The sequence below is a fragment of the Chelonus insularis genome, unplaced genomic scaffold (genome assembly GCF_013357705.1).
Source record: "Chelonus insularis isolate UGA/USDA-ARS -01 unplaced genomic scaffold, ASM1335770v1 contig_94_pilon, whole genome shotgun sequence".
Taxonomy (NCBI): domain Eukaryota; kingdom Metazoa; phylum Arthropoda; class Insecta; order Hymenoptera; family Braconidae; genus Chelonus; species Chelonus insularis.
This window is the reverse complement of record NW_023276783.1, coordinates 1,425,625-1,449,023: the sequence shown is the minus strand read 5'-3', so window position 1 is coordinate 1,449,023 and position 23,399 is coordinate 1,425,625. Positions and strand designations below refer to the sequence as shown.

Genomic DNA, 23,399 nt, shown 5'->3' with positions numbered 1-23,399 from the left:
CTACACTTACAATTTAGATGGGAAAAAAATCCTTCCAACCGCCTGTCCTAGTTGTTTTTCGGCTAAATTATTGATGCTTGTTTGTTGAGAAAATAATTTATGTCTAAGTTGCAAGTGGTTTACTACTACACGACTAATAGACATTTTAGTCTTCATAATGATGTATTGGATTGATAAAAGACAAAAAAAATCCTTTAGAAAATATAGATATTTCTTTTTAAATAAATAAAAGATGACTAGAATTGTGAAAAGAAATTATTAGAAAAAATGTTACAATGAAAATGGAAACATAAAAAAAGAAGATTGCTTTAATAATTTTGTTATAGAGGTATATTGTGTCAGATTGAAACTATTTACCAACAGCCTTCACAGATTTGATTATCACTGAAGATAGGTATCAATTGTGAATTAAATTCAACAGATTTACGTGATAATAAAAGAGATGCTGGTCTTTGTTGATAACAAAATAAAATGTAGGTTGAGAAGAGGATAATTATGATGATGATGATGATGATTGAATGTAAAAAGGTAAAAGACCAAGATAATTAATGACTTTTTAAAGTAAAATAGCAGTAGTCGACTTGGAGTTATTAGAGACTTGAAATTTGATCAAGGGTAACATTAATATTGCAAAATATAGATGAAGTTACTGGCGGTAAGAGCATATTATTATGAGAAGCGGATGGAAATGAAGTTGGGTATACATCTTCAACACATTATAGGTTGCCTCATTGAATTATCTGTTCTCGATCGAGTATTAACTGCACTAGTTATTGCTAGGGCGTGATCGTTGAGTGGTGCGCGTGGTTTACCTCAAGCGGGAATATACTCTTCTCTTTGTCTCTCTTAGCTTCTGGTTTTCTACTCCCACGCGACCTCGAAACTCTCTCGCCTTTAATCGAATTCATTATTAACCTGTATCCCCACGTTCATAGAATTACTTTATTGTAGAGGTTGTATAAGTAATTTTATATAATTCTCAATCTTATTAGTTAATTTTATGAACAAAGGTAATGTCATCATCATCACCATGCTTTTTTTTATCATTCTTACTTTGCTAAAATGTTCTAGATTAAGTTGTTGACCAAATAAACAATAAGTGTTTTGTATAAATATAAATATTGACTTATTTATTAAACAATGTCTGCTTAATAATAACAAGACAATAAGTACTCTAATTTAAGAGGTCTAGCAAGTTATAATTATTTTTGGAGTTAAAGATTGCAATGAGTTCATGAGCTTTTAGATGTAAGTATTAGCTTCATCAATACTAAGTGTATACAGATGAAAATTTCACAATATGCATGATTATTTATATTGATAATTAATTCATATTAGGAATTCCGAGATTGATGTTATTATCTAGTCATCATTCACGACTGGACCAACATTGATTAGTATGTACAATCATGATCCAGTTGTGGGAAAGGACTTGATAATAGCGTTAATCTAGGAATCCCCATGCATGGAAACGGATACTTTGGAAAAGTCTATTCAAATCTAATAGTAGGAAACAAGTCTAGTCCATTTCTGGTCTAACATTAAGTCAATGATGACTACACTGATTCAGTGATGAATCAAAAGTAGACTAATTTTGTATTCTACTAGGATAGAGGTGTTGGTCAGCCACGATGATTGTGTGGAGATTTGGAGTGCGAAGACATGCATGAGAATGCCGATTCGTTTAAAGAATTCATGATTCTCTAGATAGCAAAGGGAACAAGGCCTACGAAAATAAACGTTGTATCAGTTGTGAACACAGCAATTGATTTGCTAATTGTTCAGAACTGGTGACAAGCAAACTTCATTTATTAATTAGATGACGTTTATTCCGGACCACCAAACCACACTGATGATTCAATTTAAATAAATAATTAGAATAAGCATTCATATTAAGACATTTTGAATTTCAATTTGGTTTCAAAATTTTAATTAATTCATTTAAATAAAATTTTAGAAGTAATATTAAGTAATTTTTATTCAAGCTCTAACTTATTCTCAGTTTACTCATAATAATAAAGGTAACTTTTATCCAAAAATTTCCCCACGTAAGTTAAAAACAAAAAATCACAATTTCTTTCTATTAAAAATTTAATGCTAAAATCTGTGAAGCAGGAAACAGTTAGAGAGCAATAAAGCTACTAGTCTTCACTCTATTCATTGAATTTTACCGCTTGACGATGAACAATAGATGTGCGAATAAAGTGCGTCAACGGGAAAGGGTAGAAGCAGCTTTTCACTTCAGAAACCTTCGTAACAGTCAAGTGGCCACATCGAAATGCTAATGCTGCTATCCTGTGGATGTTTCACGGTCCTTTAGAGAAACATGAGCCAGTGAAAATGTATGACGATTGTACTTACGAGACACTAGTGATAGAAGAAAAGTTTCATCCTCCTATTTTTATCCCTTCCATTCCTTACTTCTTACTCAAATCTGTACTCTTAAACACTAAATGTCTCTTTACCCTATTTCACTTCCCATCCCATCTATACACTCTGTCGATTTACCTTTTGCGTAAAACATGAGAAATAGAAGAAACTCCTACCAACTGAAACTTTTACCAACTGGAAAATTTTGTTGCAGTTTTCAGCTTGAATAAAAGTATACACTTTTATTTGAAAAAATATTAAAGTTTCTGATGAACTAAAATGAATATTTCTTTAATAAATTAAATAATTGATAAGAAATGTTGCTACCAAGAAATTTAACTGGTGTCTGAATGTATTGTGATTTGGATGAAATATTTTTATATATTTCTCAGTTATCTTGAGTTAAATATGTTTTATGGATGAAAAAAAACAATATATTATGACGTCTATATATAAATCGAATGTGATTTTTATTCACGACTTTATCTAGAGCTCTTAAAAATTTTCAAAGATTTTTTGTAACCAGTCTCACTGTAAATCCATTTCACGAGGTGACAATGTAGCATACAGATCATATTTTGAAACACTAGGAAGCCATCTACAATCACTATCAGACATATATACTACCAGAAATCTGATAAAATTCTATGATAAATATTTTTATCTATTGCTCTTTTTATATAAAAAATTTTTATGATATATTTTAAAAAGTAAGTTGAACATAAAATTGATAAAAATTAGAATTTTGAATTCAGAGTTATATTTTAAACACATGATTAGGATTAATCATTTTTAAACTTTTCTAGTATAAAAAAACATCTTAATAATGTCTTATACTTTCAGACTCTTATCACCGTTAAAATTAAAAAGAAAATTTAAATATTGTGCTCACGTTGAAAAATCTATTTTAATTCAATTTACTTACCAATTGCCTCTAGCGATAATAACTTCATCCATCACAGCACAGGTCATTCACGATGCACCTGTTGATTGAATAAATAAAAAAAAAGATGAGTTTTACATGAAAGAAAAATTCATATAAATATTTTTAATTGCTATTTTTTCAAGAAAAATTCCACACATTATTTCTCCACAAATTTTTCAAAAATTAGTTAAAACATTTTTAACACATCATGTCTATAAAATATTACTTAAACATCTTTCATCTCGTCATTATCACTTTACGAAAGAGTATAGTTACTATAATATGAGAGAAACTGTATTTTAGCTTGATGAAAAATAAAATTTTATTTAATAGTATTAAAAACACTAAAGAATTGTGCTCGAATATAATCTCATAATGTCTGGGGATGTAAAAATGATAAAAAATATTTTTTAAATCTATTATAAAACTTCACTAAGATATTCTGGAGATTATATAGCAAAGTAATTTTTTTCAAGAAACGTGCATTTGGTAATCAATACTTTGATCCTTTGATCATTACTAATAAAAAATTCAAGGTAAGCCAGAAAAATAGAATAAACCATACTTTCGAATAAGTTGTATTTATGATAAAAAATATTAGATAATTGGAAGACGATAAATGAATCAATTTATCATATAAAATAATAATAAATAAGCTATTAGAACCATCAAATAATTCATATCAGATAAAGCAACTATTTGAAATGATTATGTCGGTAATGCTGAGCAATTTGAAATATTTGAATATTATCGTGAATTCGAGGGAATTAAATAATAGATAGATTGAAATGAGGAGATGATGAAATAAATACTATGACTCTTCTGGGCAAGTGACTTGATTAACTTCTCGATTTGGAAATTAATATAATTATTGCCATAAATTTAGAAATTTTCGTCAGGTTGTACAAAACGTAATTCGAGATTTAGTATAGAAATTCTAGCATCAACCAATACTAATTTGCACCTCTTCCATCGATAATTAACACTGTGGGAGGATCAATTGTCCACCACCCACTCCTACTCATTCACCCTCTCATTAGGAATTCAATTTCCAAACAGATAATCATACTCATTTATTATAGTATTTTACAGATTATTATTTTTAAAGTTTTATATTGAGCTTGTTATTAATATTTTAGTGACTTTTGTTGTTTCATAAAGATTTCATAATTTTATTATAACTTATAATTTTATTGTCTCTATTAATTTCAATTTATTTTCATACCTCTTGTCTACTCAAACTTTATAATCAGATGGAACTTGAAAAGTTTACATCGAGTTAAACCTTTTTACTCTATTAATATATTTTTTCGTAAGAAATATTTTTTTAATTATTAATTCAAAATTAGCATGTATATATAAATGATAATTAAAAAAAATTTATTCCTTTAATAATAAATCTAATTGTTTTTTTTTCTTCATTTATTGTATTTTGAAAATAATCTTGTAATGAAAAATGATTTAATAAAAATGATGTAATAATTTTTGAATTTTATTCTCAAAAATGAAATCTAAACTAATCCCAAAGTTTAAACATTTAATTTTTCACTTCTGAGATAAGACTAGAAATTTAATCCTTTCAAAGACGAGTAACACCTGAGGCATTTTCATGAGAGAACTATTTAATGTCAAAGAACCTTTCTGTTGTTTAGAATTATTATACCATAATGTCATCACAATCTATTCAAAACTCATACTGTCATTCTAATTTACCCATTTTGAATTTCTTTTAATTCAATGTAAAAAATTTTTTAACATGAAATAAATATTATTTTCTTTGATCATATATTTTTCTATTGAACTGTGTTTGATTAAAATATTTTTTTCATTTTTCTGGAGAAAAAATACATAGAAAAAAATACAAATCAGAGGTACAGGCATATAACAACTGTTTCAATTCAAATATATTCTCACATCACTCACTGGAACCAACAGGATCTACAGAAGTTGACTACCATTGATGTAACTACGTGTGTAACCACCCTTGTCTTCCGTTAATCCGACAACATCAAACAACTGTGCTTTCTGAGTAAACTAGCTATACATCTCTACATACAAGACTATTGCCAAACGATTCATATCATACAAATCTTGATAGACTTTTAGAGTAAAGTTACCTCATCTTTTTTTTTAAATACAGAACTTGTCATTTATCAACATTTTTTCGTATAATGATTAATAATCTCAAACAAAAAAGTTATTTCTAACAATAAATGTCAAAAGAATCACTGAGATTAATATCAATTGATTGATACAATCCAATGAACAGTAGAATTTATTGAATTTTATGCTAGAAAATTCAATATTTTTTCAAATGAACATTATAATTTATTACATAGAAAAAAGAGAAAATTTTAAAAACACGATTTATAGAGAAAGTTTCAACCAACAAGGTAAAATACTCGACAGTATTTTTATGCAAATTTGACATTTTTTACGATCGTACATTTTTTTGCCTATCATTCAATATTTGAATTTCAAAACACTTTGAAATCACTTGCTGAACCTTCTATTACAAACTAAAAACAATTTGATAATTAAATGAACAACTTTTTCAACTTGAAAACATATATATGAATTAAACTATTCACTATTAACATTGTTTCATCATCAAAAAGAGGACATATTTATTTCATAACCCAAGACCAAAGAACTATTCACAAAACAAAATCTTTTTATGTTATCTTCACCTTTCTGTAATATTCAATGACTTTCTGATGTCACAGAATTCTATATGTTTGGTTTGACAGACACTTTGAAGTTTCTTGCATAGACTTATGTGAGAGTTATGTTTACATTACACTTGTACAATTGATCTTTTGAATTAAGCTTGGTTCTCTAAGCAAATAGTTAGTCACTCCACCGAGAAATATACACATTATTAACAAATAATTCATGGTAAATATAATGACAAATGAAAACAAATAAATTTGTGACTAAACAAATGAATAATTACAGCAATTTTTTTTTATCAACTACAGCAGTAAAGCAATGTACAGTATATAATGGTAATGCTTTAGATTTGCATCATGTGTTTCCGAATTTGCATAAACATTATTCAGAGGACAATAGAATCGAGTCACACCAAGTTCCGCTTTCTTGATCTCAATAATTCTCCTTCATTTCATTCTTTCTTCTTGTCTCATTTCTCTTTTCGGTTCGTTCTCTTTAACATAGCACTGATTTAATGGCTGAGGTGAACGTTATGTCTGGAGATTCACAAATATCGTTGCCATAAATCATGCTCATGGTATAGTGCCAGTAAAAAATCGCTAAATAGAAAAAGAAAAATTCGGACTGTAAAATATGTGAGTCTTTTTCTTCATTCTTTTATATCTTTTTTTATCAAAATTTTAACCACCAAGTTACTACACATTTTATTTTTATATTTTTATATAGATCAATTAAAATAACATTTAAATGAATATTTATTTAAGTCATTAAAGAAGGAGTAAATTATTTGATTGTTATGAAATAGAGTTTATCAACAAAACGATATCTAAAGTGAGACAAATTGTTATAGACTTTGATCAAGTAAATGGTGTAGAGACACTAGGATGATAAATACAAATAGTTGAAACTGGGTTAACCTCGAATTTAGCAGGGAAAAGTAAAGACGAATATATATTTCTTTATAAACAAACAATAAATAGAAGCATATACTTGAAATAAATTATTTGTATATTTTAGAATATTTATACACAAGGTATGTGATTTTTTAAAAGTTGGAAATGAATTAAAATAAAATATTAACAAGCAGTGTTAATGAAAACTGAATAATAAAAATCTTAAATTGAATTTAATAGCATTTTTATAACCAATTTCTGTTCGTTGCAGCTACAAAAGCCAAGTTGACGTGAAGTTGTTCTATTTTATTACATTAATTATTGGAAAAGAGAAGAAAAAAAATAAAATGATTTACGCTGCTGAAGAGGCAAACTGTAATCACTTTATATCTGACGATGCCATTTCCAGTTCATAACGTTAGATTTCAACAAGATTGACCTCTAAATATGTGTATAAAGTTATAGAGAAGGTTTTAATGAAGAATTCAAGCGTTCATTTAAGTCGTTATCTGGATTTTTAAACGAGAAAAAGAATTTTCAATCTCATGAGACTCTCGTTAGTGCTTGAATAAAATTGAAAAAGTATCTTTTCATAGGAAAATATTAAAAGTGAATCGTTAAATTGTCTTTATAGATAAAATGTAAAATTTTCCATCTATAAATTGAAAGAAATTGTGTCAATTTCAGAATTGTAAAACATAACCCTGTGATCTTTGCTTTCTCTAACAATTCATACCGCATACTCTCAATCCCAGACGACTCGTCGTATTTTCCAGTAAGTACTGAAGCGGAATTTCCTTGTAATTTTCAGAACGATTTAACAGAAATTTCGTTAGTTACAGAAACTCTTGACCTAGACTACTATATTACTACATTGATATTTCCGTACTCGTAACTGCCCCAGGCCTATAAAGTAAATATTTCCCTTGAATGAAACATGAAAAGTCATTTCAAAGTATATAACAGGGATGTATTTAATTATCAATCCGTAATATTATTATAATTCATTATTCTCAAATAAAATCATTTATGTAATTTTTAAAACATTAAATTCAACTCTAAAAAAATTAAATTTAATTTAATTGACAAAAATAATGGATAAGAACAATAAATGGTAATGAAATTTTGATATTAATTTGTTAAATTTAATTAATAATACTAGTTTATAATTTTTCAATTATCATTAATGAACTTGCTGTTTCATGTTTATTAACAAAACAACGAATTTTTGTCGAAACTATTAATTATATTTAACGATTTTTGCTTTTACCTTTCATTTGAAAAAGAGGTTAAATGTAACACAGTAGTACATACTTAAGCTCATAGAAACTAATTAAAAATTTTTTCACTTGTTTGTACTCATATGAATGTTAGAAAAAAAAACTCTTATATAAGACACTATTTTCACAGAATGTTACTGTAAAATGCTTCACATTACACTCCTCATTCTTTTTCGAACATTTAAAGTGACTCTCTTTCATTTTATCTTTCTTTTTTGCCGAAGAAAATACCTGTAAAGAGAAGGAAAACCTCGTCAAAATGGTACAACGAAGAAAAACGAGTAATTGGATAGGAAGCGAAGAGAAATGAAAAAAAATCGCAGTGAGAGCAGTAAATGACGAGTACGAGTGAGTATATGAGTGAGGTTGGAGAAGAAGGAGAAACTTCAATTTCAAGACTCCCATGAGGTATAGACGCACGTAAAAGGTAAAGGGTGAACAAAAAAATGAAGATGCCAAAAAAAAAAAAAATTAAAAAAAAGAAGCCACGATGGAATAAGAAAAATGTACTGCACACTGTGTGAAATTCATATGCGCTGAGTGGTAGATACGAGTCGACTTTCTTATCCTACTCCTACAAGTTTCTTAGAGATGAAAAAGTATCTCCACTTTTTCGTTGGCATATTGGCCATCCCTACTACAATGACTTTGCGGTATAATTCCAACTGGCGTTCACCCTCGTATTCACATAAAAGTAACGACATTAGAATTTGAATTTATACTTATTAAAAAATAAGAAACCATTTTGCTAGAGCGTTAAGAATATATTTTTTTCTACATTTTTCCAATTATTTTAAAACTTTTTATAAGAAAAAAAAAAAAAAACTAAAATAATTCGATAAAAAATATTTTTTAAAATTGACTTATTTCTGATTTAAATATTTATTTTCTACTTAAATTTCATAATTTTTATTAATGAGTTTGTATATCAAAAAAATATATTGTTTAATGCAAGAATAACTTTTACATGTTGTAGAAAATAATTATACGATTGAAAAAAGAAGTAAATTGAGTAAAATTAAATAAAAATGTATCTAAATATTTTGAAAAAAAAAAGTATTAATAATAGTTGATGAAAATACTGAAAAATATGAATCAAAGTGTTAATTAAGTTTCCACGTAAAAAATTTTTTTAATAACAATTTCTTGTTTTTTTTTTCAGTTCTTTGTAGAATACAACATCCTTCGAAGCGTGTGATCCAGTTTTACACGTATTATAACATTCTTTCTTGTTGTTTTTCCTTGACGCTCATGATAAAGATGCTTTCAGCTGACCCGCTTTCTTCTCTGCTCGCAAGCTACAAAGTAAGCATGCTTGGTTGCATCTCGATTTCTTCTTTTTGCTTGGACGTTCAATAAGTTTCACACAAGATTTCTATTGCCAGAAAGAAGAAACTTGAAGGGAAATAATTAACTATTTGAGCGCTTGTCTTTATACAAACCTCTAGAATAAATTTACAAAGTTATGTTTATGCAATAAAGTTGGCTGTGATAGAGAATTTTCAATTTATATAGAGAAAACTATGTATGTTCACAAGAAAATCTAAAATGAAGGGATATCGTCTCATGAATACAAAGTGCATTTGTTCACACGGGACGTAGTTGGGGTCTAGTCGTCAAGACGGTTGGCAACTGAAACACGTCTACACACTTGTTCTGCACCAGAATACACACTTTGCGCTATTGAAGATACAAAATAACCCAAGAGAACTCACGCTTTTACACCCATGGGACAGTTAGCTTCTGTGGATGAAGAATGTTGCCCTAGGGAAATTTTACAAGGCCTCAATTGGATGAAGTAAAGTGTACAAGCCATTTTTAAGACTAATAAACGTGTTATACAATTATTGTAAAGATTCAAATCGTCATAAAAATTCACATTACTCAACAAGAATAATTGTATGCTATCAAGCTATGTATTGTACTCCATTTCCAAGATTAACATGAATTGAAAAAGATTTTTTTTAAACATTTACCTTACAGTTAAGAGAGTAAGTATAAAATGGAAGAGAGTAAATTGAGTCATTATTTATTTGAAGCTGAATGAAGATACTTTTTCATTACTTAAATATTAAAAGCAAGATTATATAGTATTGAGAAATGTATAAAATCTTTAGTGTATACTTTCACAATAGTGATATGAACAACCTAAAAAATTTGAGACATAAAAAAACTGCCTATAACTATTGTAATAAAGTGAAGTGATAAAACAGGATATTACCAAGTCAAATATTCAGTGAAAAAGATGTAACTTAAATGAGAAAATTCTTCATTCAAATAAGATTTAGAGGATCAATATTAAATTTTAATGACTGAAAATCACAGAGGATAAGTTAGTAAATAGTTTTTAAAATTGCATTTTATTTTTTTTATTCTCCCCCAACAAACTTATTAAATTTTATTTGCTAATTCAAGTATCTTTTCATTCTTTAAAATGCTGTTTGTGAATATTTGAGAGTTTCTGAAAAAGACTTTTTATCTTTTCATGTCTTCTTTTCAAATTTTCAATCTTAGTAAATGATAAATTTTCGTTTCTTGCTTGAAAGCAAATTTTATCAGTACAATATATTAATAATGATCATCTCATATTGATAATGATTTTTTAAGTAGATGTCATAAAAGATGCATATGATTATTAAAATAATAATGTAGTGGAATAAAAGTTATCTAACATTAGAGTAATGGATGTCAATGATAAAAACTAAAAAACCAAAAAGTTTAAATATTGTTCAAATAATAAATTTTATGGGTATCGTCATGAATAAAAAAAAGAGAATTTATGAGACCTTTTATCAGAAATTGGTGTAAACTGTACTAAAAAAAAATATTGCTGTGAATTTAAAACATTACTGAGATTGATATCGGTGATAAAAATATTCAAATACGATGAATAAACTTTATTGACTTTGCTATTAAAATTAACCAACGGATTTAATAATATTCATTATTTTTGTTAATAATCAAACAATAAATAAATTATTACTTTAATGAAGCATATTCGATTTACAATTAATATATGTATATTTTAAATATTAAAAGGCTATTTATCATTGACTGGGTTTATCGATTAACGAGCACAAAGCGTCAGAGTAGCACCCGATGTCCCATAAATATAGAATATCGTGTCATATATAATCCATATCGGTTGGGATTCGAATATACACACGCATTTTATATCTAGTCAGTAGAATGCATGGATTTTTCCAATGAAAAACAGTCGTCAAGAGCTCCAGGGATTAGTTTTAAAAAATTCATAGCTGAATTTTTTTTATACCTCAGTAAAAATCAAAACTTCACGCGGTATGATAAGTGGGGACAATTTTAATTTTCTAAAATGTATTTTCAAAAGTGGGGTATTAAAATTCCACAAGAGTCCATTTACAGTTATTATTTCCATCACTTTCTTCGATTGATAATTCATCAAAAGTTGTTTTAAAAATTTTAAAAATTATTTTTCATTACTTTCTCATTACTTTACATCATACAGAATTATTCATACATAATAAAAATACCTTTTCCAATTATAAAAAAATAATTTTATACTGATTTTTTTCTTTTATAAATTGTAATATAAATAAATGTATCAAAATAAGATTTATAACAAAAGAAAAAACTTGAAGAAATATTGTAGATGTTTTTGTTAATCAATTATAAGTTAATTGATGTTATCAATCAGCAGAAAACTAAGCAATCAATGGAATCCAAGCAGGAAATTACAAATTTACAGTTGAGAAGATTCCAAAACCACTGGGACAAACTCTTACTGCTGAGTATCTCAGTCCACCAGAAGTCAGATTATTTTCTCTCACTTGAGAAAATATCTACAGGATTATTTCCAGTCCGAAAGTCACCCTAATAAAGTGTATCAAATGTTTGTATCTATTTTCTACTCAGCTTTAGAGACTGCAATCATTTTCTCACCTGATTCTGTAATTTCAATAAAAGCTCAAGTTAATAGAAAGTACAAGAAAGTCAAATGCCGTGGTTGCAGATACAACATTGAAATATAGACTCGACGTTGAAAATGCAAAGCCAGAAAGCTGAATCGAAACTACGGATCAAGAGAGAAGTAAAAACATGTAGATACTATTTCTCTATGCACCTGCTACTAAATTCGATTCTCTGCGATTCGATTTTACTATCACGCCGTCTTACTCACTAAGAATAATTCATTCTCGACATTTTTTATCTTTTCTCAATCTCAATCACCAAACTATTGTCTATATAGAATCCAATTACTAACTCAGATTTACATTTAACTAAATCATTTAATATTTTACAAAAAATTCTTTCTCTTTGAATAAATAAATAACATTAAAGTGTTTTTTATGAAGAAATAAAAATTCAAAAAATTAATAAATATTCCACTATTCGAAGATATTATTTATAAAAAGAAGAAGTGCGAATAACAGAGAAGTGTGTGAATAAAATACTATTACTAATGGTCAGAATTGTAAAGGATATCTTTTTCAATCACAAAACATAAAGAAGTGTATTTATGAAAAAATAAAAAATTGTTATAAAAGCTACAATACTGGCGTTAATAAAATACATCTTGACATATTTCTTTAAAAGTAAAAGCACTTTTAGTTTAACAGAAAGAAAATTTCGTTATCTAACTTAATATTGACACTAGCGTTTGAATTTAACGTCAACGATGGAAAACGGGAGAATACGTAAATAAAAAATTTAAATAAATACAGCAAAGCTGATCCTACTTTGCAAAAGAAAAGTGTTGAAAATAAGTTTGTACAAAAAAAATTAGGAAATAAAAAACGAGTAAAATAAAACACCGGTATGGAGCGAAAACTACTACAACATGTCTTGCAGCTTCCGGCAATGTGGCGAGACTCCAACTTTGCAATCAAGGCGTAAGTATATCTCGCGTAGTTTCACGCTCAACAAGAAAAGAAGGCCAGAGTATGGATGTAAAGGACAAAGAAAAGAAGAAAAAAAAAAACAAGTGTTGGTGAACGAAAAAACTACTGAGAGTTTAAAGGATCAAAAACTCTTTTTGATACCTCAGCTAAAAGTCATACAACTTCACTAAGTACATGGCTAACTTGCAGCAATTATTTCGCACAATAAAGATTTATAACAATTTTCCTATTTTATGAAATAATAAGAATTAATTAGCAGTGATTTTTGTTGAACATGAGCTCAAATTAAAATGGTTCACATGATATGTATTATAACATAAATAATTAATATTCTCCATGAAAATCAATTCTACTAGAGATATTTAATTAAAATGTAAATATTGATTTTGAACGTAACTATAAATACAGTAAATTCCATCTATAGGAATTCGAACTATCCACTTAACATCCTTTTAGGCAAAAATCAATCTACTATTCTATTCATGGCCATTATTTTAAATGAAATTTTTAAAATTAGCCTTGAAATTTATTAACCCATTAAAAATGAATAATTTAAAAACTTCAATACCAACACACTGCCAAAATATTTCATCAATAATTATAACAATAATAACTGATTGAAATACCCATTACTCTTATCAAGTATTTAGCTTTATTGATTTTTAATCAACCAATAAATCTGACCGAATAATTATGCATTCAAAACGAAATGAATGAAAATTAATTTGAAAACAATTTTCATTTCCAAAAAAGGATATATATATTTCGGTTTACCAATGATCCTTTTGTGCATTAGAAATGATGTGTTATGTTCAAAGATACAAGTTTATTTCTAATACCAACTGTAATCTGTGTAAGAGTTGACGAGCAGGGTAGATTGGAGCATAAGTTACTGACGATTCATCTGCACTATCTACTACCTGTTCCCCACCATGTTCAATTGATGTTTCAGTGAATAATATATATCCAAGTTTACATAGCTGCTTGGGTACTTTGTATTTCTAATGGAACGAATGTTCACAAACAAGTAATTTGTAATACATGGAAGCTCATGAAAAGTTTTTGAATAACACTGAGCCTTTTCTAGACGCAGAATCTATAAATGAACACTGACACATGTATTTATATCTAGTACACATGTTACAGATTAATAAATCATTCACTGTAGCACTAATAATTACACTCTTGATTGAATTTTAATTAATGACGTTCTGTAGTTCGATTACATTATGGCAAATTAATATTTCATTTGCATTATTAATTAATAGTATTATTTCAAATTTATTTCTACAATGCTTAACGATATCCATCAGCCCAACGATTTATTATCAAGTTCTATTTAAACAGAATAGATATCTCTAATTCTCATAAATCCACTGGAATTATTCAAATCTGCAATGAAAATTTTTTATTAGTTTAACCATTGAAAATAAAAGAAGATTTTTTTTATTTGCTCTGAAATAAACAATGAATAAGTATTTTTGTAAATATTTGGTGTCAAAAGTGAGTATTTTCACGACAACTACACCTTCCAGTACAATTTTATTGGCCCATAGAGAGAAAGAGAGAGAGAGAGAGAGAAGTAGAACTGCAGAAAAAAAGAATAAGAGAAAAAAGAATATATATAAAAGACTACTCAAGGATAAAATGGTGGAGTAAGTAAATAGAAATGATCCTATCGTGTCGCTGTTGATTTAAAAAAAATTGGCCGGAATCCAACAGTTTGTAAAGATTTACAGAGGATGTTTTTTTGCTCAAGAAAATGTCACCTTATATATATTTCTATGTCAACAATTTTTCGTAATGAATTATTATTGCAAATAAAGAACAAATAATGAATGTAATTTTTTTTCGAGAAAACTAACATTATAAATTTGAAACTTTATAATTGCTGCTTATTATTTTACAGTTCAAATATTATATTGTTACATATTTCTTCTAATTATTTTAAAAAATTCCAATAATTATGTATGTGCCGGTAATAAAAAAATTGAAAATAATTATTTAATCATATGATGACTGTATAAAGTGACTTCTAGACTTTGCACAAAATATGGAGCATCCAATTTATACAGTGTAAATATATCTGGCATTTAGGCAATTTATTTTATTTAAATATATGTAAAATCATGGAAAATACTCTTCATTCTGAGTATGTTTTTTACTCTTTTCAGTATTCGTCAGTAAGTAAATAAAATGAAAACTCACTGAAAATTATGATTAAATATCTTCAACAAATATAAAGTAAACAATAAATGTATATTATACTTTCATGAGTGAACTTTTATTGTGATAGTTTTCATCACTTGAAGTTAAGTCCAAATTTGTTTTTAAAATTTGTCCTACTAATGAAATAACGAAGAATATTTATACTTTCAAATTCATGAAATGACAACTGTACACAAAAAACAGAGCAGAATAAAATATTAATTTCAATACAAGTACCCTGTTTTTTGACAAACAAATTGTTGCCATATTGAAATAGTAACTTGCATGGTGACTCAACATCAAACATACAATTTTCGTGTACTTTTTCACGTACCATTTGTTATAATACAGAAAAAAAACAATTAACATTCTACCGTTTTATAGTTGAAAAAAGTAGAATAATACAACCCTGTCGTTGTAAAATTTATAATTTTTCTCTGAATAAATTAAAACACAGAATTAAAAAAAAAAATATTTGTTGGTTTAAAAAAATACTTTAGTGACAATTGGTGCTTAAAAGAGAAACATTCCATTTTATAGAAAATATTTGTAACTTTATAAAGTTTGTCATTTATTGTCAGATAAAAGTAGAACTTTCGTTGTTCACAATAAAGGGAAAGCTTTCTATAAGCTGAAAAAAACTGATAAAAAAATGTTCACAATAGATGAAAAAAATAACGTGAGAAGTCAATAAGCCTTTTAAAGTACAACTATCAAACACATTCCTAGATGATTTGTGACAAGTTAAATATAAAAATAAATAATCAGTGACAATTGAATTAAATATATTTCCCTAAAACATTCACATATTTTTAATTATCTGACTTATTAAACGACAAAGCTTTTGCAACTCAAACTTTTTTTTTAAATTATTTATTTCTATTGGTTGGAATGTTAAAGTGAGAATTCCGAAATGAAACTATTTTATTTTTAATGTTCTTTATGTATTACTAAGTCATCATCCAAAGCTGTGAGTTGAATCTTTGGAAACCTGATTCAACAATAGTTGACAGTCAATGTGGCACTCTTATTCAGTGACAAGAAGTGAAAAGTGATAAATCTTAGGAGTGAACGAGTCTTCCTCCTTGCTTGAAGCGTTTTGGTCGGGTTACCTTGCGACTTTGCTAAGAAGAGACGAGAAAACAGGATAAGTCTCGTTGAGGTAGAAAGAGGGTGAAAGAGGAGAAGGAGGGTGACCTCTCGTGGCGACGAAATATTACCTTGTTCCCACGAAGAAGGATATCCCCGAATAATTTCGTAATGTACGAGTTGGCGCTCACCCTGGGAGTTTCCGGACATTATACTACTTTATGTGCAAGACACAATATTCATACAAAAGACCGAGATGAAAGAAGTAACGACACGTTCATTATTCATTTTATACTCAATTTTTTTCATTTCGAAACTCTTTTCCTTAAATCATCTCTCAACATTTCATCATTCTCTTCAAGTAATCAATCAGATTCTATTAAATCTGTTCCAATAAAAAAATTAGATCCAATTATTTTCTCTTTTTCTATTTGAATTAACTTGTCCTCGTTACTTGTGAAATATTTTTTTTCTTTTCTGAAATACCAATGTAATTACTAGTGTGTTGTTGAGAATTTAATAACAGTGTTGACTCATTTTTTCCCAGTTATTACATTATTGATTTGATATTAAAAAATCACAGAAAAAAAAAATTACATTAAATCGGGATATTGAAAAAGTTGTTAAAGTAGAGCAACTAGTAAATATTTTATCAAATCAAACTACATTGCTCTAGTGTTAAACGATATCTCTTTTATGATGATAAAATAATTCATGTAGATTAAAGAGAAATTTTTATACACAGTTTGCATAAAATATTTCCAATTATAATTATAATACCTAGAGTTAGAATATATCAATTTTTAATTTGTAAACTAATTAAATATCTACCACACTATTTAAATGATATCATTTGTATAATTACTGATAATTTAATTACTTTGTATACAAGTAATTAAATGAAATTATTTCGAATTTGTTAGTCGATCGAAAAAATAAATATTATTTATAAATTAAATTGTCTTGTGTCATAATTAAAAAAACTTTAATGTGAATTCCTTTTTAAAAAACTGTCAAGAGAAAATACTTTTTTTCACAATAAGCTGCTTCTCTTTACGCTGATTAATTGAACGTTGAAAAATTTCAGACTATTAAAATGGTTGACCGAGTGTAGTGAAATTTGCATAGAATTTTTTTTTAAGAGTAAAAACTCCACTATCTGAAATGAAATTTCAAGAATTGAACTTTTATAGTTGAAATCCTGTCTGATTTTATTTCCAATCGCATTGAATGCATACATTATCAATCTTCATATATGTAAAATTTTTCCAGTTATTTAAAATATTAGTCTTAAAATTCAATATTGCTGAAAGTTCAATTCTGTTATAAACTCACATGAACAACAAATGTAATTTCTCAACTGCCAATTGTCGAATGGTTTCCGTACGTTGTTTGTGTTTCTCGAAACTTATCGTGCGCATACGTGTAATATGATGTTGCTGTTTATACTCAAAATCATGTTTCACTATTTCAAAATGTCTAACTAACTTTCATTCAATTTTCATCAACATTAATTTTTCATCAATCCACAGAACCATTTTTTACCGAATAAAAAAAATATTATCAACTACTTACATTAATTATCAATGAAAATCCTCTATAACTAATTCAAAACTTTGTCAAGTTTCTTAGCATTCAATTAACCACTACAGTCACGACAGGAAGTCACTTATTAACATAATTAAATAACAATTAATAAACTCTCATAATTAAAAACTATCCACAAAATAATAAAATAACAATATTTCAATTGTTTCTTTGATTCAATATTTTTAATTTCTAACAAATAATTTAATATTTAAATATTCTGTTAACTATTAATATTGATGTTTATAAATTTTAATAAACACACAATAAACAAGTTTGACAGAAAGAACATGGAAATGTGTGCGCGCCGAGAACCGGGCGGTGACTGAATGAATCGAGCTTTTCCTTCTACCTACTTGCCATCATCCCCCCTTCTATCTTCCCTTCCATTCTACTTCTGCAAAAAATTTACGAATTGAAACTTCTGGAGGAACTTGTTATCTATGATAGCTATGATAAAAATAAAGCAATATTTACTCGATGAATTCACTGAAATATCATTAGCCATACTTCACTAAGATTTTTTCCCACTGTCTGACCTTGTAAAGAGACTTTCTACTATCTGCGTTTGTCCTTCAGCGCTCGCGCAAGCATTCACTGTATGAGCTTGCAAGTGCCACGCCTCTGATTCTCTTATTTCTATATGTAAACTCATTTTATTTTTGCAATAATGTATTGCTCTCATGGATAAAAAAGCAAGATGAAAAAAAAAAATCATTATTGTGAATAAATTCTGATTACAAAGCTTTCTGAAGCTTATTATCAACAAACTCTATTTGTTCAGTACAAAAATAAATTAAATACATGGATTATTTTAAATACCAGAAAAAGCATTTTAATTCAACAGTTTTAAAATGAAATATTCAAAAAATATGTTGGATTAATAATGATAAATTATAATAGTTTTGTTCTTTCTATGATATCGTCATTGACAAATATTAATAATTTGAAAAAAATTATAATAGAACCATGATATGTAAATATAAAAAATAATTTTATGTTGCAAGGAATTCGATATTAAAATAAATTGAAAAAAAAAGGTTTACGACAAAAGATAACGGCTGAAATAAATCTTTTATTAAAAATATTTAATAAAAAATTTTTCCTCCTGAAGAAAAAACAATTTTTTGTCGCTGATAAGAGAAAGAATGCATTTTAGATTTCAGAAATACGTAATTACGAGCTCATGTGGATTTAATGTAGTTAACTATGCCCTTCTAAAAGAGTTTTAGAATTCCGTTGCGCATGTGCCAGACCACACAATAGACAATTAATTCATGCTATTCAACAGAAAGATTCCACGTGAGGCCCTGAATTCTATTTCGAAGACTACAAAGACCTGAATGCCTCCAACGATGCGTCGAGTTGTCTAAGCATTTAGAAATCAATTCTAAGGATCCTTTTACATAAAACATTCACTAATCATTCTATAATTATTTCAAGCATACTTAAAATGCGTAATGATTAAATTAACATGAGAGAAGCAATCATTCTCACTCTGATCCTCAGAAGCTTACTTGAATGAATAAAAAATATGTTTACTTACGTATTGAGTTATCAACATGAAGTAGCCCCATGAGACCAAAATGAAACTCGTGGCCAATGTAATAAATGCTTTCTTCTGTTTTATTCTTTTCTACCTATTCGCTGCTACTTCATATACTCTAACTGCAGTAAATCACTGTCGAAATCCACTTCTCCACTGCGGCAAAATTTCTACGTCCTCGAGTCATTAAATTGTCGATCATTCTTTGAACGTTTTGTTTTCAAACTTCCAACGACCACTGAAATATATTGACATTTTTTTAAATTTATTGTTGTTTGATAAAAAAAAGAATAAAATATTACGTTACGAAAGTCAGGAAATTGATCAAACAATGAACATTAAAATTTTACAAAGAAATCCAAGAAAAATATATTTTAAAGTTCATTTATACTATCACCTAGTTGAATAAATGCACCTTTTTAATAAGAATATGAGTAAAGAGAAGCTATAAATTTCAAGACTTTTAGTTTTAATTTTCCCTCGAATAATCATTGAAAGTATAAATTAAAATTCCAACTGCTTTTTTGTCACCCAATTTTATCAAAAATCAAAATTATTTATGAACTGACAAATTTAATTCTGCTAAAATATTGAAGCTGATAATTCTATAAATCAATTGCAGAGGTTTTCCCACAAGCCAAATTTTATTCAAACATGTTGGGCCGAATTGATTTACATTAAATAAACTGATAATTTAATCGAAATGGGAAAATTTTCAATCAATAAAATAAAAATTACCTCAAAATTGAAAAAGAAATATTTCCAAATTTTTATACAATTTTCAACAACTAAATTTGAATAATATTCAAAAAGAATGAATATTAAATAATCATCTCTTTAACTTTGCAAAAGAAAAAAGGGGAAAAATTAATTACAGCTTCCATAATTTTGGAAACTTGAAGTAATTTTGCGGTTCATATCAGTGTCAAGAAGGTTTCAAGTTTCAGAAGAAAGCAAGTAGACGGTAAAGAATCAGACAAAGAAGTTGTAAGCAAAGTTAAGTACATGAATAGAACAAGAGTACTTGAAAGTAGACAAAAGGGTTATATGATGCTATTGAAGTACCACAGGTTGCCATCTAAAATTCTTTCTTTAATCTACACAATGTTTTAAATTTCATATATTACTAACACATACAGTTTTATTCACTTGCCTTATTTTTTTTCCAACAAAAAATCATTTCCATTTCTGACGGTATAAACACAAGTACATTCCTCAACCCATTCTCCACCATCTGTAAAATAACCAATGTTATGAGTATATATATATATATATATATATATGTATATATATGTATTAAAAAAGGATTGGTACAAAAAAGCTTTCCATGTTCCTAACACTCAGATATTGAGAAGACTCTAGAGACTATATAGATAGAATTGATGATCATCATTTCAGAAAAACTTCTCAAAACTCACATACAACGTGATGGCAACAAGAGTTATCGTAAAGGTTAAAAAAAAATCGAAGATGAGAAGGATAAAGTTCGATTTCTTTACAATGTATAACCCCTCAGAAAGCGTGAGCAATATCCAAAATCGTATTCCCTCACTCTGAAATTGCGCAATATATACGTTGGAGTCTTAGCTCTCCCAAAGACTCTAACTTATATATTCTTCAGTACTTTCAAGTCTGCACTTCACACGTGTCTTACATTTTAAAAGAAAGCTTCTTTGCAATTTCTCAACTTTTACGTTGCAAATAAGAAGAAAAACAAAAAATCCGAATTTTGAGACGCATGAAAAAATTTTAACAATAAAAAAAAATGATAGGTAAATTTTTTAAAAGTGATAGATTGAATTGAATATTTTAAATTGAAATATCTGCAGTTAAGGTTGATGGTAAAATATAAACAATAAATACAGCTACTGATGAAATATAAAATAAATTTAAATTAGCATATGAGAATTTAAATTTAAAAAACTAAAGTGATAAATTCACTGTATTAGCTATGTTGTAATTTACTTAATAATGATGTTTATTATTTTCAGTGAAAAAATGAATGATAGACTCCCAGGACATTTTTGAATGATGAATTCAAAAAGAAAAACAGAAAGTATTCAGAAAATACTGTAAAAATTTTTCCCAAGATATTTTGTTATCTTAAAATAATTTTTATTGATTGCTTGTTGAATAAAAAGTGGAAACGTAGATAACGTAAAGAATTTCAAGTTCTTACCTTAAAATATCGAGCAATATACCTCTGAGCATTTTCAAGCTATTCCCAAGAACCTGTCCATTTCCTTCACTACTTTGAAGTCTCTACTTTACATTTATTATACACTCCACATTTTTATTCGAATTATTTTTATTTTAAAAAACCATCTTGCCAAAAAATTAATGAAAAATGACAGTTAATCAACGTTGAAAGTAATATCTTTAGAAGCAGTGATAAATTTATAATAAAACTTCAGAGGAAACTAACTTTATAAAATAAATATGATAATAACAGTAATAACGAATCGTAAAGGCGATGAAATGATGAATATTGATGAAGACTGTTGAGATTGAGTAGCATACATACTCTAGTTATGATATACATGTGGTGTTGAACCTAACTATCGAAACCACAGTATAGATACCAAAGCATATGAATATTGAAGATAATCGACAAACTGATCAAGATGCAACGCGACTGTAACTCAAGTGGCACTAGAAAAAATGGCACGCAATCTCTTTGGTAAAATCAAGCAACTAAGGCATAAATTTTAATTCCAATTTCTCATATGCATCTTTTCAAGTATAGTAAGTACTTCAAGTTACTATTTTTAAATTTTCTTCAGCATACACAGAGACAAAACGATGAAGATTTTAGCTGTAAAAATGTCAAGAATGAAGTAAACTTTTATCACAAGAATCCTAAATTTTACTTTGACACACAAGAATGTTCAACACGAGTATTCTACATTTTATTATGCATTTCAAGTAAAGATTCTCTACCTGATTTCTTTATTCTTACCAAATTCTGCAATAGTAAGTATAAAACACCTCTGATAAATTCATTTCCATCCATAAATAGATCGATATTTCTTCTAAAATAAATTAATTACAGGATACTACCTTGGTATGGTAGTAATATTTAAAGGAAGTGAACAATCTTTCAATGGAGAAACTGAACAAAAGTACTTAACGTACACACAATAGCATTGATAACTAAGAAATTAATTGTGGATGAAAGTACATGAAATTACATAATGAAATTTCGGAAATTCCTGAAAGTCTTTGACATTGTTAAAACAGCTTTCTACTCAAATTCAGAAGCATACCATTCTCTTTAGATAAATAATTGATAAGATTTACCTAACATGTTCTAAGTTATTACGTAGAACAATCAATGTTTAACCAATAATTCTCATTACACGGAAGCTTCAGGATCTTGAGGGAGAGAAATCCCTACAATCGGATTACTTGATGCCGTAATCCGAATTTAGGATAGCAGCTGTTGTAGACTAGCCGGAACGTTCAACAGCAATGTGGAGAGGAGCAGAGAGACTGCATTAAAGGTGTCACGTGCAATCGCAAACGTTTATCACCCTTCATTTTCAACTACGAACCATGAAATACCTTTGACCCAAACTTCTAGCTAATTTATACCCGCCTGTTCGTTGCCTTTTCACTATTTACTATTGTAAGCAAACAGCTGAAGATATTCATCCATATGACGTTACTAAGCAAGCCTTTCAAAGTACATACATAACTATTGAGTTTGCTAATTAGTGTAAGTAATATCATCTAATTAACGACTAAACTTGAAGAAAAATAACCATCAATTGGGCTGAGGGAAAATTATTAAAACTATTGAAGAAAATTATAGTGAATTATGTAGTTAAAATATTATCAAGATATTTCTCGAGGATTGAGTTTGCCAATTCAAACGGTTGAATTGCTGGTCTTGAGCTGAGAGAAATTGTAGGTGAATTTGCATAATTGCTGGCGACGATTTTACTA

At 27.8% G+C, this 23,399-nt stretch overlaps 1 protein-coding gene across 5 annotated transcripts in view; it reads right to left on the bottom strand.

Moving 5' to 3' along the window:
- Nucleotides 1-19,673, bottom strand: part of LOC118073033 (uncharacterized) — a 71,392-nt gene extending 51,719 nt beyond the window's left edge. For 2 of the 5 annotated variants that reach the window (XR_004691058.1, XM_035093317.1), the window contains exons 1-2: nt 17,894-18,209; nt 3,296-3,353 (exon numbers count right to left, since the gene is read on the bottom strand). The gene's annotated coding sequence lies outside the window, so the exon portion shown is untranslated. Of the gene's footprint in view, nt 1-2,171; nt 2,263-3,295; nt 3,354-17,653; nt 17,759-17,893; nt 18,210-19,451 lie in introns of those variants that run through there. The other 3 variants (XR_004691059.1, XR_004691060.1, XR_004691061.1) reach the window with 3 other exon arrangements.
- Between the last annotated feature and the right edge of the window lie 3,726 nt (nt 19,674-23,399).